Source organism: Cygnus olor, chromosome 8 (genome assembly GCF_009769625.2).
Source record: "Cygnus olor isolate bCygOlo1 chromosome 8, bCygOlo1.pri.v2, whole genome shotgun sequence".
Lineage (NCBI taxonomy): Eukaryota > Metazoa > Chordata > Aves > Anseriformes > Anatidae > Cygnus > Cygnus olor.
Genome location: NC_049176.1, coordinates 14,162,824 through 14,181,131, shown reverse-complemented (window position 1 = coordinate 14,181,131; position 18,308 = coordinate 14,162,824).

The window sequence follows — 18,308 nt, the reverse complement described above, 5'->3', positions numbered from 1 at the left end:
ATACTTGCTTGAAGGGTTTTCTGTGTATCTTCATTTTTCCCTGGTAACTTACAGTGCTGTGGTTGTCAAAAACCTTCCACAGTCCAGTAACAAGCACCTCTGGTTCCTCTGTCCTCCATCCAGGCCCCTGGACCTGAGGAGGATGCAGGATGCTGCAGGCTGGCTGCTCTCCCTGTGTAAGGATTGCTGACAGTCAGCAAGGGTTAATTATTTATGAACAACACTAGTGTAATTTCCATTCCCAGCAGAGGTCTTTTGCTTTCTAATCACAGAGAACTTCAAAGCCTCATCCAGTCAGTAGATCTCTTCTTGTTTTTATGGAAGCTGTGTAGGTAGCAGTGCTGTTCTTGCAGCTTTGTAGTGCTGATGTTCTTTATGTCTTTCCTGTTCCCTGAGAAAGCACTTTTCTAAATCCCTAATAACAAACTGCTTGGCCGCAGAAGTAATTGTCAAAGTGTAACATACTGACTGCATGTGCATCCTCCAGAGGCCTGGTCAGCTGCAATTTGCTGCTGTTTTATTGCTACTTTATCAACGTGCTGAGCACCTTCTAAGCTTTTGGTGGAGAAGCACATTTTCTACAAAAGTGGCAGGATACCACAATGCTGTCAGTATTGAAAAACCTGTCCCCTCCACCCCTGACCCCCATCCCCTCACAATGACTAGTGGCTCCTCTATTTATTTCATTCTAATACTTTAAAATTGAACATTTTTCTTGTTTTCCTTTTTTTTTTTTTCTTTTTTCCCCTTCTTGTTGTTCATCTGTTCAAGAGGCAAAAATGTATTTCAAAGGCTACAATAAATTTTATATACAATTAGTGATCTTTCACTTGTTGACTTATTTTCCTATTTTGTTTGTGCTTAAGTACAGAAGCTTGCATTTCTTAGTGTTATACCTTTGGGCCACAGTAGTCTTTATTTTTCATATTTGCACTTTCTGCTTTGTGATATCCAGTTAACCTTTTCTCTTTCTTCTTTAATGGGATAAATGAAAAAATGCTAACTTAACAAGTTTTAGAATATTAAATATTTGAACTCTGATTTGTTGTTGTTGTTGCAAATTCAATTTGAAATTAATACAGAAACTTTTATGGAAGGAAATTTTTAAGTATTGTTCAAATAACATTTTTTTAGAGGAAGATCTATGGTCATTTTTATAAAGAATACATTCCTTGTTCTTATGGCATATATTTTTTAGTTAAGGTAAATGTTGGCATTTATAGACTTGCCTTGGATTTGATTGTGATAAGTTCTTTGTTGCTTGGAAACCTCCACTCTATTTATCCAAAGTCACTTCTGGAATATATGCCCACTAGTATATTATGGGAATCAAATTTTACAGCAGGCAAGTTTCACATTATATGTAGGATGCTTAAAATCAAGGAAAAAAATACAAACACGTGGAGATTTTGCTCATAGTATTTATGGACAAATTAGAATTTTCAAAGGAAAACTAGGATCGCAGTGTGTACAAGAACAAAATGACAAAACTTGGCTTCAAAGAATCTCAAATTTATTTACTGAACAGTGGGGATATAGCACACGGTCAGTGATTTCTAGCTGAAGATTTCTATTCTGTGGTATCTGCACACTTCACACTCAAGCCAGCCAGACTGTGCTAGACTAGTCATGGACTCAGGAGAAGAGGACACCGTTTAAGACTGGCAAGGAACTTGATCCTTTTTTGTTTGTTTGTTTGTTTGTTTGCCTCAAACAACTCTGAGCAGGAGAATGACGAACCAAGCCCCATGGAGGCAGGACTTCAGGCTGCCTTTCTCTGCTCCCCCTTTCCAGCTGGGGAACATCAGTTTGGGCAAATTGCTGGGAGCAGGATGTGGAATCATCGAGAACTGTCCCGAAGCTTCCAGAATACCAAACCACTCATGCATGAGACAGTTTCTGCCCCAGGGGTGGTGCTGGACCAACAAGACTATATAGGGGTGAGCACATATGTGTGCCAGTGTCAACCCTACACCTACGGATCAAGACCATGACTCGAGCCAACAGTGCTGGATCTAAGGGTGGTGAAACCTCACTTGAGGTGAGGCTGCAACAGAGCAGAGTAGAGTGGGACAATCGCTTCCCTTGGCCGTCTAGCAGTGCTATGCTTGATGCACCTCAGGATATGGTTGGCGCTCCTGACCACCAAGTCACACTACTGGCTCATGTTCATCTTGCTGTAGATCAAAACCACTGGATTCCTTTCTGCAGGGCTGCTCTCCAGCATCTTGTCATCCAGTCTGTACATATAGCCAGGGTTGCCCCTTGCCAGGTGCAGAATCTGGCACTTGTTCTTGTTAAACTTCATGTTATTGGTGATTGTCCAGATCTCTGATTTGTCCAGATCTCTCTGCAAGGCCTTACCACCCTTGACAGAGTTAACAGCTCCACCCAATTTGGTGGGTGCGAACTTGCTCAAAAAACCTTCAAGTCCTACATCCAAATCATTTATGAAAACATGAAAGAGGACTGGTCCTAAAATGGAGCCCTGGGGAACTGCACTAGTGACAGCTCACCAGCCTGATGTAACCCCATTTACAGGAACACTCTGGGCCTGACCCATCAGTCAATTGTTCACCTATCTTATTATTCCTTTATCTAACTGTAGTCTAGTCATTTTGTCCAGAAGGATACTGTGAGAGACAGTATCAAAAGCTTTATTGTCTTTGGGCACAGCCGAGTTTTGCCATAAAGCAATTGGTGAGGGATTAACACCTGTGCCAAACACCTTTATCTGCACTTTTATTGATTGCTGTCAGAAAGAACCAACAAATTGTCATGTTCCTCTGAGTCATTGTCATTACTCCGCTGCCTCCGCGGCCCTGCCAAGCAGGGCTAGCCCTTTTGTTGGGGGATTATAAAGATCCACCTCCCTTGCCACCCACTGAGTGGGACAAGACGGACACTGATAGTTGCATGTTTGGGGTCATGGGCTTGTGGCCCAGCATCCATGTGTAGCTGTTCTACCAGAATCTCAGCCATTCCACTACCCAACACGGTGTTATATGTCCATGGATGTGTTTCCCCCAGAGAATGTTTTCACTGTTTATTACTTTATTAGTCTGTCAGCATATGCCACAAATGGCCTTGCTAGTCACATAACTAGGTCAATCTCCTTGATGTCCTCAATATCCAAGGCTAATTAGCAGTTTTCTGTCACCTTCTGGTCTGCAAATGTGCTACAAAAAATCATGAATATGGAAATTGTTAAATGAGTAGGTTAATCTGTTACTTCTCTGAAAGCAATTAATGGGTTAATCTAGACAATTAGAGTTAGTAGTCAAGAATTCACTTATCTGCAAGGTGTTCTTAAGTAGGTTTTACTTCAAGATCCACATGGATCCATGTCTTTACTGATCTATATGGTGTTGTTTCTGCTGCTCTAAAAACTTTTTAAAAGTTTTATTTATCCTTTTTATCTAATTAAAATTGGAGTGGGAATAAAATATGTCCAAAAGCGACACCTTGTATTTACATAAGGTCTTCAGTAAGGTCATATCTGAAGAACTGAGGTATTGTATGACGTATCTTATGCATTGCTTGTTATTTTGAACAGATCCAGAAGACATATAACTCTCAAAAGTTTTAGCTGAAAAAATGTCCAAGGCAAAGCACAGTTAACAAAGGAAGTGCCTCTGTGATGATAGATACTTTTCACCCTTGCATGTACTTTTTGTTGTAATTCAAAGACCAAGTGACTGGGTCCAACCCATGACAGATGGGCACTCAACATACTTCCAACCCCAGATCCAAGAACTAAAGGAACAAAAGTATGATTTAGGGAAGTTTGGTGATCTCTTTATTTCCCTTGAGGTTCCCTTCAGAACTATAAACATTGGATATTTCTATTTTTATTTTTATTTGTAAAAGAGATGAATCTTCCATATAATCATCAAACTTAGTATTTGGTGTCTTAAGAAAAAAAAGATCAGATTTGAAAACTGGTAATAAAAATAATGAGACTTGGCAGTGATTCAGTCAATAAAGGTAGCAGAACTGGAACATTATATTATCCTAATTTTAAAATTATGCAATGACTAATATTATGCTCTATTATTCAAAATGAGTTTCCCATTGAAATCAGTATTATAAGTAAATCTATCTACTACTGCGGTCCAGAGTATATCTGCATAATTTCAGTTTTCACATCCCTTGCTGTAGCTGATGGGTATCAGCCAAGCATAACACAGGAATCTGAACATGCACCAGGTGATATTTCTTTAAGAATATTTTATGAATATTCATTATTCTTTTTAGAATCAGGTGGAATTGCTCTGCTTTGATGGGCTTCAATGCCAAGAATTTTAAACACTATCCCAGATGTAGCCAAAACAGAGGCCACGTATAAATTAGAAATGCATCAATCAGGATATAATTAATACTACTTTGCCTGAAGCCGAATATTAACATACTAAAAGAGTATAGCAAACAAATTGTTTTTAAATGATGTTATGGCATGGCTCCACAATGTATACACATTTCAAAAATTTATGTGAGTAATGTAACAACCAAAGGAGTTTATGTGTGTTGCCGCAGAGTGTCTGGAAAGCTGTGCAGAGGAAAAGGATCCAAAAAGGATCTGATTGATGCTCACCTGAACATGAGCCAGCAGTGTGCCCAGGTGGCCAAGAAGGCCAACAGCATCCTGGCTTGGATCAGGAATAGTGTAGCCAGCAGGACCAGGGAGGTGATCATCCCTCTGTACTCTGCTCTGGTGAGGCCACACCTTGAGTACTGGGTTCAGTTTTGGGCCCCTCACTACAAGAAGGACATCGAGGCCCTGGAGCATGTCCAGAGAAGGGCTACGAAGCTGGTGAAGGGCCTGGAACACAAGTCCTGTGAGGAGCAGCTGAGGGAACTAGGGTTGTTTAGTCTGGAGAAGAGGAGGCTCAGGGGAGACCTCATTGCTCTCTACAGCTCCCTGAAAGGAACTTGTGGCCAACTGGGCTGGGGGTGTCAGCCTCTTCTCACAGATAACTAGTGATAGGACTAGAGGGAATGGCCTCAAGTTGTACCAGCGGAGGATTAGGTTGGAAATTCAGAGAAATTTCTTCTCAGAAAGAGCAATCAGGCATTGGAATGGGTTGTCCAGGGAAGTGGTGGCATCACCGTCCCTGGGGGTATTCAAGGAAAGGCTGGATGTGGTGCTTAGGGACATCGTTTAATGGGTGACATTGGTAGTAGGGTGATGGTTGGACCAGGTGATCTTGAAGCTCTTTTCCAACCTCAATGATTCTATGATTTCATATCTATAGTGCAAATCTGTATATACACATATATGTATACAGCCATATACACACGTATACAACTGCAGCATAGTCACATAGTGACATTACCCATGTGAATATCCACCCACCCAGACTGTAATATCACAATTTGATTAGAAGAATATTATAGGATACTGGACCAAACCTTAGTAAAATCAAAGTAAATGACATCCACTGATCTCCCTTCATCCCCAGACACAAGCATTTTAACCTAAATACAATTAAATTGATCAAGCATAATTTAGCCTTGATAAATCCATGCTGTCTACTTCCAGTCACCTTTTTCTCTCTCTGGTGTCCATAAACATGGCCATGAGGATTTGTTCCATGATTTCAGGGACAAAAATAGAAAGGCCAAAGCTCATCTGGAGCTCAATCTGGATACTGCCGTTAAAGATAACAAAAAAAAGTTTTTACAAATACATCAACACAAAAAGGAGGACTAAGGAGAATCTCCATCCTTTACTGGATGTGGGGGGAAACTTAGTTACAAAAGATGAGGAAAAGGCTGAGGCTCAATGCCTTCTTTGCCTCAGTCTTTAGCGGCAAGACCAGTTATTCTCTGGATACCCAGTACCCTGAGCTGGTGGAAGGGGATGGGGAACAGGATGTGGCCCTCACTATCCACGAGGAAATGGTTGGCAACCTGCTACAGCAATTGGATGTACACAAGTCGATGGGGCCGGATGGGATCCACCCGAGGGTACTGAGAGAACCGGCGGAGGAGCTGGCCAAGCCGCTTTCCATCATTTATCGGCAGTCCTGGCTATCAGGAGAGGTCCCAGTCAACTGGCGGCTAGCAAATGTGACGCCCATCTACAAGAAGGGCCGGAGGGTAGACCCGGGGAACTATAGGCCTGTTAGTTTGACATCAGTGCCAGGGAAGCTGGACTGGTGTATGCATCGTTGGGTTAAAAACTGACTGGATGGCCGGGCCCAAAGAGTTGTGGTGAATGGAGCCAAATCCAGTTGGAGGCCGGTCACTAGTGGCGTCCCCCAGGGCTCAGTACTGGGGCCAGTCCTCTTTAATATCTTTATCGATGACCTGGATGAGGGGATCGAGTGCACCCTCAGTAAGTTTGCAGATGACACCAAGTTAGGTGCATGTTTCGATCTGCTCGAGGGAAGGAAGGCTCTGCAGGAGGATCTGGATAGGCTGGACCGATGGGCTGAGGTCAACTGTATGAAGTTCAACAAGGCCAAGTGCCGGGTCCTGCACCTGGGGCACAACAACCCCAAGCAGCGCTACAGGCTGGGAGATGAGTGGTTGGAAAGCTGTCTGGCCGAAAAGGACCTGGGAATACTGGTTGATAGGCAGCTGAATATGAGCCAGTAGTGTGCTCAGGTGGCCAAGAAGGCCAACAGCATCCTGGCTTGTATAAGAAGCAGCGTGGCCAGCAGGTCTAGGGAAGTGATTGTCCCCCTGTACTCGGCTCTGGTGAGGCCGCACCTTGAGTACTGTGTTCAGTTTTGGGCCCCTCGCTACAAGAAGGACATGGAGGTGCTTGAGAGAGTCCAGAGAAGGGCGACAAAGCTGGTGTGGGGTCTGGAGAACAAGTCTTACGAGGAGCGGCTGAGGGAACTGGGATTGTTTAGCCTGGAGAAGAGGAGGCTCAGGGGAGACCTCATCGCTCTCTATAGGTACCTTAAAGGATGCTGTAGAGAGGTGGGGGTTGGTCTATTCTCCCACGTGCCTGGGGACAGGACGAGGGGGAATGGGCTCAAGTTGCGCCAGGGGAGGTTTAGGTTGGATATTAGGAAGAACTTCTTTACTGAAAGGGTTGTTAGGCATTGGAATGGGCTGCCCAGGGAAGTGGTTGAGTCGCCATCCCTGGAGGTCTTTAAGAGACATTTAGATGTAGCCCTTAGTGATATGGTTTAGTGGAGGTCTTGTTAGTGTTAGGACAGAGGTTGGACTAGGTGATCTTGGAGGTCTCTTCCAACCTAGATGATTCTGTGATTCTGTGATTCTGTGATTTTCCCAGAGAACAAAGTGAGGTTGACTGGCTTATCCAGTCTGAATTATCCTTTTGACCCTTTTTGAAGGCAAGTATAACATTTGTTTCTCTTCAGGCATTGGGAGACCTCCCCTGATCTCCAAAACCTAACAAAGATCATAGTGAGTGGTCTTGCAAGGACATCCCTCAGTAGCCTGCAAGCCAACCCTCTCAGTAACTTCAGATGAACCTGTGTTGATTCCATGGCCTTGTTTGAGTCAAGTTATCTCAAGTAACTCCTGACACATCCCTCATTCACTGTTGGTAGGTCTTATCATCCTTGAAAACCTTTACTAAGCTCTAGCATCTGGGAGACCTTATTAGTGATTGGAAAATAAAGAAATCACTGAGTACTACTTCCTTATGTGTGCCCCCTCTCACTAAATACGTTACATCTTTCATTTCTTAGATATGGTAATGCCACACTCTGGAATACCAGCTGAATTTTGAAAGTGGAAAAAAAGACGAACAGCCTGATCTGAACTTAAAAAGGAATATTACAAAATATATGCAAATATCAAAGTACTGGTTTTGTTGTCACTTAAGTCTCCCAGAAAATCTGCAGAGGTAACATCCTACTTAGAGATTCAGGAACTGCAGATTCATGAGCTCTTGTATAATCAGAGTCTGGAGCCTCTTTCACTGACTTACATAACAGACTTTACAATGAAAATGCACTTGAATTGATATACCAAATTCCCACTGCGGAATGGATAGTCCTTTTACCTTTTCTTAGACTCTTAGCTGCAATTTCTCTCCATGTCCTTTGCTTGGAGTGATTCAGTTTGATACACCAATCACTTAATTTTATGAGATCAGATATTTTTATTTATTTTTTAACCAGTCCAGAAAGTTATACTGATTTTGCAGAGCATCTGATGATTACTGACATTGTGGAAAGAGTAAAAGAAGGAAAGAAACTGCCCTCTTTTAGTAGTACCAAGCTGTTAGATCAACAGAACTGTAATGGACAACTTTGACTTTAATATCCTAATTACATCTACAGGTTGTCTGCCCTCAAAGAGAAGAATTCTAGTATGTAACAATAGAATTTTAAGTAACTAGTGTTATCCACAAATATTTATAAATATTATTATTTCAAGCAAGTTAGCTAGCTCTTCCTGAATTGTTAGTTAACTGCTTGGAAATATTGTAACTAGATGAGATGAAGAAGGCTTCTAACTGGCACATTTTGCAGCACGTTGATAAATACTGCAGTTATGTTCTAAAAATGCTCATTGCGTTGTAAACAGTGCTGCATCATTTATTAAAACATGAATTAATGAAGTCATAGACTTTCTGCTGCATTAGGTAATACTTGACTGTACCAGAGAAAACTACTGAGCATTCTGCAGAAATCATTTAAGACTTTTTCACTAGCAGCTTTAGCTCTACCTTCTCTTCCTTGCTGAGGGAATTGGTATTCCTCAGTGTCATCACTCTCACCTGAATTCCAGTCCATTTTCTCTACTTTTGCTTCTACTTGAACTCTTTCTGTAGAAGGATCTTATGAATGCACATATTAATTCTGGGCCTTGTATTTTAAGTCATCTGCATAAAAGTTTGGTTTAATATGTTATAGTCTTCTCCAAAATTCATAATTTCATTTAGCTTTTTCAATGTCAAAATAGCCAAGGTATTATGTTTCGATCCAGGTGAAGACTGAACACCCACTCATCCAACTGAATGTCTTCAGCTGGCAGTGGGGAAATTCAGGTTTACATTTCTGATCCTCTGATTTTTTCTTGTGTGACTCCGGCATGTCACTTAAGGCAAAAAGCCTTTTCATTTTCCATCTGTAAAATCTGGACTAGCAGTATTTACCCACAGACAGGGATGTGACAGGCATAGAGATAGATAGTAAAACTCTCAGAAACACATAGGTCCCCACCTTCTACCATTAACAGTTAGTGCATGTAGAGCTGGGTAAAGGTCTGCCTAGCTTCTACACATATGTGAAGATTGGTCTGCTTTTACTTTCACATTGCTACAAAAATGTGAAGCCATAAGAAAATCCATATTTTTCTCATGGATTTAAAAATTGGTTAAATTCCCTTATTCCCCACTTCAAAATTTTATGGGTGCTGTGATATGCTAGGTCAAACACTACCAAACAACATTTGAACGTGCATTGTAGAAAGATTTTACAAAGGCTACTGAACCCCTGCCGGCACATTTGAAAATTGGAGACAGAATTACTAGTGCAGAACTGCTGTACGCTTGCTTTAAAGTAATTTATATAAGATTATAAATATATATATATATTTATATATATATATATATATATTTTTTTTTTTTTTCCCATGGAAGGGATAGTTGGGAAAAGCTACTAAACAATAAAAATTAAAAACTTGAGACTGGACTGAGCAGCAAATTTTTGTGGTCTACTGCACAATTGAAGATTGGAATAACTAGACTCACTGAATTCAGTAATGGATGCACAGGTTTGCTCCCAAAGGTGGTTAACAAATCGCATTTAACTAATTAGAAAATTCTGCCATCTAGTGACTGGACTTGCTCTTTGAAGATTTTGCACATCCCTGCAGCTGAGGTTTGAGGACATCCTCATAGTCTATAAGCAACTCAACTCGAGCTAGAAGTTTTTGTCTCAGTAAACATCACTTTTCCTAGCTGGAAATCATCTCGTTTCTGACCAGTATTTATCTGTTATGATTCCTGACAGAAATCCCAATTCAGAATATTTATTTATTTATTTCCCCAGTAATATACCTCTGGAAAATAACCAACAGCTCTTTGCTGTACCTTTATTTTTAACATGTCTTGCTATGTTTTATGCTTTAAAATACTAGTTTGCTAGGATAGCTCCTGATAGACAGGTTCCTATATAATACTACTAATATAACTCTATGGCTGTAACATATTATTCTTTCCCTCATGATATGTTCAAATAAAAGATTAGATGACAGGCAGTTTTGGATGATCACCCACTCTCCATTTACAGCCTTTTCTCCCATTTACAGCTTTTTTCACAGCAAGCTATGCTGTTTGAAAGTTGGACATTTCTAAAAATAATTTTCCATCTCTGATTTAAATTTTTTTTTCCTTCCTGGTTTTGGGCTTAAAAGTCAATGATAGCAGTACCAAATTTGTTTCTCTGAGGACAACTTGGGACATGAAGCAATTCTTTCCTAGGAGATATTTCTTGTTTTGCTGTTGTTGCCCCTAAGAAAAGGGGACTTTGATCCATGTTTTCTGCTAAATGAAAACACCTTTCTTTTTTATAAAGCGTAGAATAAAACTAGTAGGAAAAAGTACTTCTGTACTATTTTTACATAACACCCGTATTTAAAGTTATTATTAGAAAAGAATAATTTAACAAAAATCTTGTTAACTTCATCTTGATTTTCTAAATGTATTGATTGCTAAAATGAACTCATGGAAATTATGTCTCACAATATTCCAAAAAAATGTTACTTATCTTTTATGACATATAAACTGTTCTAAACAATTAGTATGTATAGAGAAATAACATCTTTTTTTAACCAACCTAATCTGATTTTTCTGAGGTTATTAGACTTTTTGTTCCTAAAGAAATGAGTGGGGATGCACAGCAAAACTTTGATGTGGTGCTCCCAGATCTGGACAGTGAGCAGCTTTGCATACTGCTCACATTTCAGTAGGATTGCAGTTTCATTGGCAACACATTTTCCTTCTCCAACTTGTTTGCTGTATATCCTACCCTAATACTGGATTCAGACAGGTGACTGTCATTAAGATGCCTGATTCATTTTCTCAAAATGAGGAAGAATGTACAAGATAAAACTACAAGGTAGATTTCCCATGCACATAAAAGTAACTGTTTAAAAAGGTATTAACCAACAACATTCCTCTACACTTTTATGTTTTATACTTCAAAGAAATTAGTTCTTATCTCTTAATTCAATCCTAATTCAAGATACTGAAAAGGTACGATAAGATTTTTCACTGAAATTTAATAAGCAATTAGTTGAATGTGATTGAATAACTATCATTTTCAGGTAGTACATCCTCGTTTGTACTATAAAACTTTATTCCTAACCTCTCAAAAAGTAGCAGTGCATCAGCCAATATTAAAAAGCTGTGAGGAATGTGAGGAAAGGTACCTTTGTGAAATGTTCAGGTTGGACTGTAAAAACTGTAGAAGCTGTAGAAACTAAAGAAAACAAACAAACAAACAAAAAAAAAAAAACAACTTGTACAAACTTCATATTGAACAATGATAATGGAAATATGTGAGTTTGTAAACTTTATGTCAGAGGAAGCTCAAGTCAGAGAACCAGGTCCCTAGTGTACACTTCCACTGTAAAACAGGCACAGACCTGATCATGTTTGGGGAGGAAGACAAATCATGATCCCTGTATTATATTAACAATGTTATGCTAATTGCTTTTGTGAGATGGATTTCCAAGAATAAAAATTACAGCTAGACATCTGATTGTCTGTGTTATATGTATTTTGATTTCCCCTTGACACAGAAGTGTCAATTAGTGGGTTGCAGTCTATTGTACCTGAGTTTAAGCAGTTTGCTCTGTTGAACCACTAGGGTATTGTTCCTGTTCTGACATGCTGGTTGAGAACTGTCAAAATAATAAAGTACCCTTGAAAGGAGTAAGAATCATATTTGCTTTTAGCCTGTTAAACTAAACAACAGTACTGAAATGAGGCACGAATTTTCACCTCAGACTTTTGCTGAAAATAAAGTCAAAAGAACGCATTCAGAATTAGAAATATGCTAATTTCTGGAGAACTGTGCACGTGTTATTATTATTTGATTTTCCAAAAGGCGACCTTGCTCTTTGAAATCTTTCGTTTTGACTACTTAAAATGTTAAACTGTTTGCAAACAACAGTGGTTCTGCGCCAGATAGTTTAATGGCCCTGTTAAGATTGTTATTTCAGGACATGAATACTTAGGAGGAATAAAAAAAAAATAAAAATCTCTCGTTTGGGTCCTAGAGGCGATGAAGTTGAAACTTAAATGGACAAAATAAGAAAAGGTAATGATACTGTAGAGCACCTGTAGAGCCTTTGAATTAGACCTTCTGGTCCACTCAGGAGTTGCTTATCAATTGTAGTGCAAATGCATCAATATTTTAAAATGCAGCGCCAGAGGAAAACAAGTCAAAACAAAAAACTCTAATGAATGCTAGAGGTTTATAGCTAATATTTATTACTCAGAACTGAAATAGCATCAGTAGCATGATTTGTGTCAAACTCTCTAGCACTGAACAATATATTGTCTACATAAAACTTCCAATATACTGTCAGGCTACTCACATTTTACTTGCTTAAAAGATATCTTTCTGCATACTTGCATCACTATGGGTAAGAATTCACATTGCTAATAAAATATATATATATATATACATATGCATATACCCTTTCTGTGATATTCTGGGTGTTTTTCCTCCAGTATTATTCTCCATTTGTTTGAAAGAATGCACTTACTAAATCCTGAAAGTGTTCACAATGTATGTGTATGTACGCGATTTGTTCCAAATCCTTTCTCAAAACCAAAACCCTCTCCCTCCTCTCATGTTTTAGACTGCAAACATGTAAAAGATTAGTCAATCAAAATTATTTGAACTTGTTCATATATAGAGCTATTTGCTCAGTCTGTTCATGTTGTTTCAGTACTGTTTGTTTGTTTGTTTATTTATTATTTATTTTTCTTAGCCCTTATAAAGAGCAATTGCTGAAAATAAAATGTTGAAAATAGTTCTGTATAATCTTGGCTTAATGATCATGACTCCTTTTCAAATCAACAGAGAAATGTTTAGCAAGTGCTGGTCACCTTTTCACTGAAATGGATTTAAAAAAAAAAAAAAAAAGTAATTCTGACTATTAAGCTGTCATCTCTTTTCAAGTACAGATCAAGCAATATTCCTTAGCTAGAGTGGGAAAAAAAAAAAAAAAAGCAAACAAACACAGAACAACAAAACAACAACAATAATGTCCTTTTTAGTACTGCAAATGTTTAATAGCATAATCTTCCATACTTCTAACAAGAGAATATTGCAAATATGAAATCAGAGGTGTTGCAAACACCAGTTTAGTCTTGCAGCACTAATCAGAGAAGATAGTATTACAAATTAATGAAAAAGAGAATTATCTGCCAGCTTAGAGGAAGAATATAAATAGAAACCTGGAAGTCAAATAAGTGCACATGTACATGCATTCAATTAGCTGGTTTTTTTTGTTTGTTTTGTTTTGTTTTCCAGTTCCATTATATTGTAAATATCTATTGCTTTAGACAGATCTTTTCCTGTAAACTCAATTGTGTAATCACTGACTGGGATTCTGTATCGGTCATTTCCACCTAGAAACCATATAATCAGATCTTTATGTATCTACTCCTACGTTCGTCATATTCCCAATGTCCGAGGATTATGACTCCTTAACTGTCCCACCCCTTCTTCTGTCTTCTTTTCCCAGACATGTTTGTACCTTTTAGACTAGTCAACAATATTGTCATTGGTAGCAAGAAGCCACAGGTTTTTACTGATTTCCCAAGAACTCCAGACTGATGATTTTTGGGCTTACCTTGCCTGAACTTGTCTTAATTTTCTTGGAGCTTTGTTTCAACTTGCTGAGCTGACAGCAATATTTCTGATGAGTATATACCTCTAACTTTCTTGTTTTGCTTATGTTTCTTTGGTATAGCCATAATTTTAGTATAGGTCATAGTGACAAGTAGTTATTCTACACAATATTTATGAATAAAATAATATTGTGGTGCAGAGGGATATAGACACAATATAACAGAGAATATTTTCAAAATAGGAACATAGGATGGTATGTAGAAGGGCAAAGGGATGGGGTAATTAAAAACGGGACATAGACTAGCCTGGAGTCCTCAGGGCTTTAAGCATCTCCCCAAGTAGTCAGGTGAAGAAATGCTGTCATATAAGCTGAGCAAAAACAGTTTAAGGGGAAAATAAAATGAAATAAAATAAAATAATAAAATAAAATAAAATAAAATAAAATAAAATAAAATAAAATAAAATGTATTCAACCTACTTAAGGCACACTGTATATCATGATTTTTGTTGTAATATAGGACTGCAGATTACTGAAAAAAAGAACAATACTAAAGGCCCATGCTGAATACTCTGTAATACAGAGGGAATAATATATAAGTATAAACTGTGGTATATAACTGGTGGAGTATAAGCTTCAGGGACAAGACTTCAGCTAAGAAATCAATCCATGAAGAGTGTGTGGACATCTTGAATTTTGTGTTTAATTTTGGTCCCTTCACTACAAGAAGGATATTAAGTTGCTGAAACAAAGTGATTCAGCAACTGCTTTACTTTTTCAGAGTGCTTTAATGGAAAACCTGGTTTGGGCTGTAGAAATTTCAAATAAAAATGTCTTCTTCCTCAGATCTCATATTAGATTGTATTCCATCTACTGTGCAAAATACCCTACATAACATGTGATGTGGAGTCTGACTATAAATGAAGTTCCAATCTGGTAGCAGAAAGCCAGTCTAGTTGTTAAAATACTTTCTTTATTCCAATTTTCTTCTGTATTACTTAAAAGAAAAAAACAAACAAACAAAAAAACTTTTTCACACTAATCTGATAAACATTCTCTAGCATAAACTTTGAGGACAAATGCTATCATTAGAAAAGAGAAATTAAGAGTAACATACCCCTTTTGTTCCAAATTCAGACTATAAAACCATCTGTAAAGTAGATTAAATGAAAGTAGATTAAATGAAAGGACTGGACATGTTCACAAGCCTATTTTTACCATGTCAACAATTTATATCCTCCTAAATCTACTACTTATTTCTTACCTGGTAAAAAGATGCATGTTACAGAGTTCCACACTGTGTTTGCTGTTGTGGGAACCAAGGCAGCAGTATGTTTCAGGAGAGGCCTAGGACTGATGACTCATAAACCAACTTTTTCTCTGTACTACTTTTATGGCAAGTCTGAGATGAGGAACACTAGGCGAGAAGTGAAGACTAGAGCAGATTTCATTTCTGTGTCACATTTTCAAGTGTTCTGGTTTTAGCTGGGATAGAGTTAATTTTCTGCCTAGTAGCTAATATATATATGTACTGTGTTTTGGGTTTAGGATGAGAATAATTCTGATAAAAGGATGATGTTTTAGTTGTTTCAAAGCAGTGCTTACACTAAGCCAAGAACTTTTCAGCTTCTCACACTGCCCTGCCATTGGGAAGGTTGGGGGTGCACAAGGCGCTGGGAGTGGAAAGAAGGAGGACAGCTGGCCAAAGGGGTATTCCATACCATCTGACATCATGCTGAACAATTAGATGGGGTTGCTGGCTGGAGGGGGGGAATCGCTGCTGTTGGATGGGCTGTGCATTGGTCAGTGGGTGGTGAGCAATAGCATTGTGCATCACTTGCTTTGTATATTGTTCTATTATTATTGTTAGTTTTATTATTTCCCCTTCCTTTTAAAAACACTATTAAATGTTTATCTTGACCCATGAACTTTTACTATTTTGTTTCAATTCTCTCCCCCAGCCCACTTGGGTGGGGCAGGGGGGTGAGAGAGTGGCTGTTTGGTGCTTAGCTGTGTCCCTGGTTAAACCACAACATAAAGTTATTCAGAGTTCAGACTTAGAAGTTAAAAGTGCTCAGTGATAATGTATATTGGCATAGTTATGCTCACTTATGTAATAATGATTTCTACCTGAATTTTGTCGCTGTAATGTTCAAAGAAAAAGGTTATTTCTGCAGGAGCTATCAAAAAATGTCTTTTAAGCAAAATTATCCTGGCATTATTTTGCAATAAAATAGTTCCTAAAGGGTGTGAAAATGTTCGGGTGGGGACAGAACTTAATATCTGTTAAGAACAAAATCTTTGTTGGTGCAAGTAAAAATATACATGCTTTTCCAGAACGTTACTTTTGTATTACTTCTGCCAAATTTGTCTATGACTACGGGACAATAAGGAAACCTTATCTGAAATGAGGTACAAGTTTTCATGCAAAATACATTGAGACAGTATGACAAATAGTGAGGGAAAAATATTTACTACCAATGTGTATTGGGTTAATGTGACAAGGTTTTGATAGCAGGGGGCTGCAGGGGTTGCTTCTGTGAGAAGAATCCAGAACCTTCCCCATGTTAGATAAGGGTCTCACTGCTGCCTAGAGCTGAGCCAATAAGCAATGTTGTTTGTGCCTCTGTGAGAGCATATTTGAGAATGGAAAAAAAAAAAAAAATCTTTGTTTCTCACTTAGTTATTTGTTTCTCACTTGTTAGTTATATATAATACATTTCTTTAAAATCCTCTTAAAGACTCTAGCTGAGTCTGTTTTGCCTGTCATGATAATTGTTGAGTGATCTCCCCATCCTTATCTCAACCCTTGGGCCCTTTTCATCGTATTTTCTTCCCCTTCTCCTTCAAGGAGGGGGAGTGAGAGAGAGGTTGTGGAGCTCAGCTGCCCACCTGAGTAAAACCACCACACTATGTTTCAACGACAAAGAAAAATGTTCCTCCTAAGTGTTTGTTTACAATTATTCATCATTATAAGATAGCGGTTTTTCTATAAGTCTTGAAATATGAAAACAGATTCAGTTAATGTGTATGTTCTGAAAACCTTGCTTTTAGTTGTATAGTATTCCTTTAAAAATTCTATGTATTTCCAGGAAGAAGTATATAATATTTAGAGTGAGAAATAGGAAAATCATCTTGCCTATCACTAAGAAATAAATTCTTACTGCCTTTGGTGTCACACCTCAACAAGTTTTGCCTCCAATTTAAAGACCCTGGCCATCACGCAGCTGTGCACCAAAAAAATGACACTAGACTGTCTTTCTCCTTTTTCATCAGTGTGAGAATCACTTGTGCTAAATCAGACCAGCTGCTGAAAGGATAGGTCAGGTAAACTTTATTAAGGAATAGTGGAAATTAGTTTATAATTCACACCAGCCACAGTTACACTGCTAGCATAGAAAATAAACTGGTAACAGCAATCAGCTTTTTCATGTAATGATATGATTTGATTTGTTAAATCTGACAGGAGGAGTAATTTCCTGTTTGTCAACATTCATTAGTGTAAAAGCTGATGATAAAATCTAATTGTGTTTCCTTAGGTACTGTAAGGATGTGTCTGAATAGAAATAAAAAATTGCACTATGAGCCTGGTGTTTCAGAGTCCTCTGAGGGAACCACATATTTGGAATGCTGAGATTTTGGCATTTGTGGCTGAAGGCCACACAGAAGTGTGTGGTTATGTGTACATCTAGTGTTTCAATGTAGACACAAACCAGTGTAGACACTGAAATATATTGGGACCACTCCCATGACTGGAGTGCTGTGATGGATGGCTACAAGCACTTCAGAAGAGACAGGCAACTCAGGAGGGGCCGTGGCATGGCTCTCTGTATTAGAGAGTGTTTCAATGCTGTTGAGCTTGGGGTTGGGAATTATAAAGTAGAGTCCTTGTGGATAAGGATCAGGGAGTTAGCCAACAAGGTGGTGGGAGTCTGTTATAGACCGCCAAACTAGGATGAAGAGATGGATGAGGTGTTCTATAAGCAGCTAGCGGAAATCGCTCAATTGCCAGTGCTTGTCCTCATGGGGGACTTCAACATCCCAGACATATGCTGGAAATACAGTACAGCCCTGAGGAAGCAGTCTAGAAGTTTCCTGGATTGTGTAGAAGACAGCTTCTTGACTCAGCTATTTAGTGAGCCTACCAGAAGCGGTTCCCACTAGACCTGCTGTTCATGAACAGAGAAGGACTGGTGGGAGATGTGGTGGTAGGGAGTTGTCTTGGGCAGAGTGACCAGGAAATGGTAGTCCTCTGTTCTTGGTGAAGTCAGGAGGGGGGTCAGTAAAACTTCTATCTTGGACTTCCGGAGGGCAGACTTTGAATTGTTCAGGATGCTGGTAGTGAGGGTCCCTTGGGAGTCAGTTCTGAAGGGTAGAGGGGTCCAGGAAGGGTGGATGCTCCTCAAGAAGGAAGTCTTAAAGGGTCAGGAGCAGGCTGTTCCTGTGTGTCATGAGATGAGCTGGCGGGGAAGAAGACTGGTATAGCTGAACAGTGAACTTTTGCT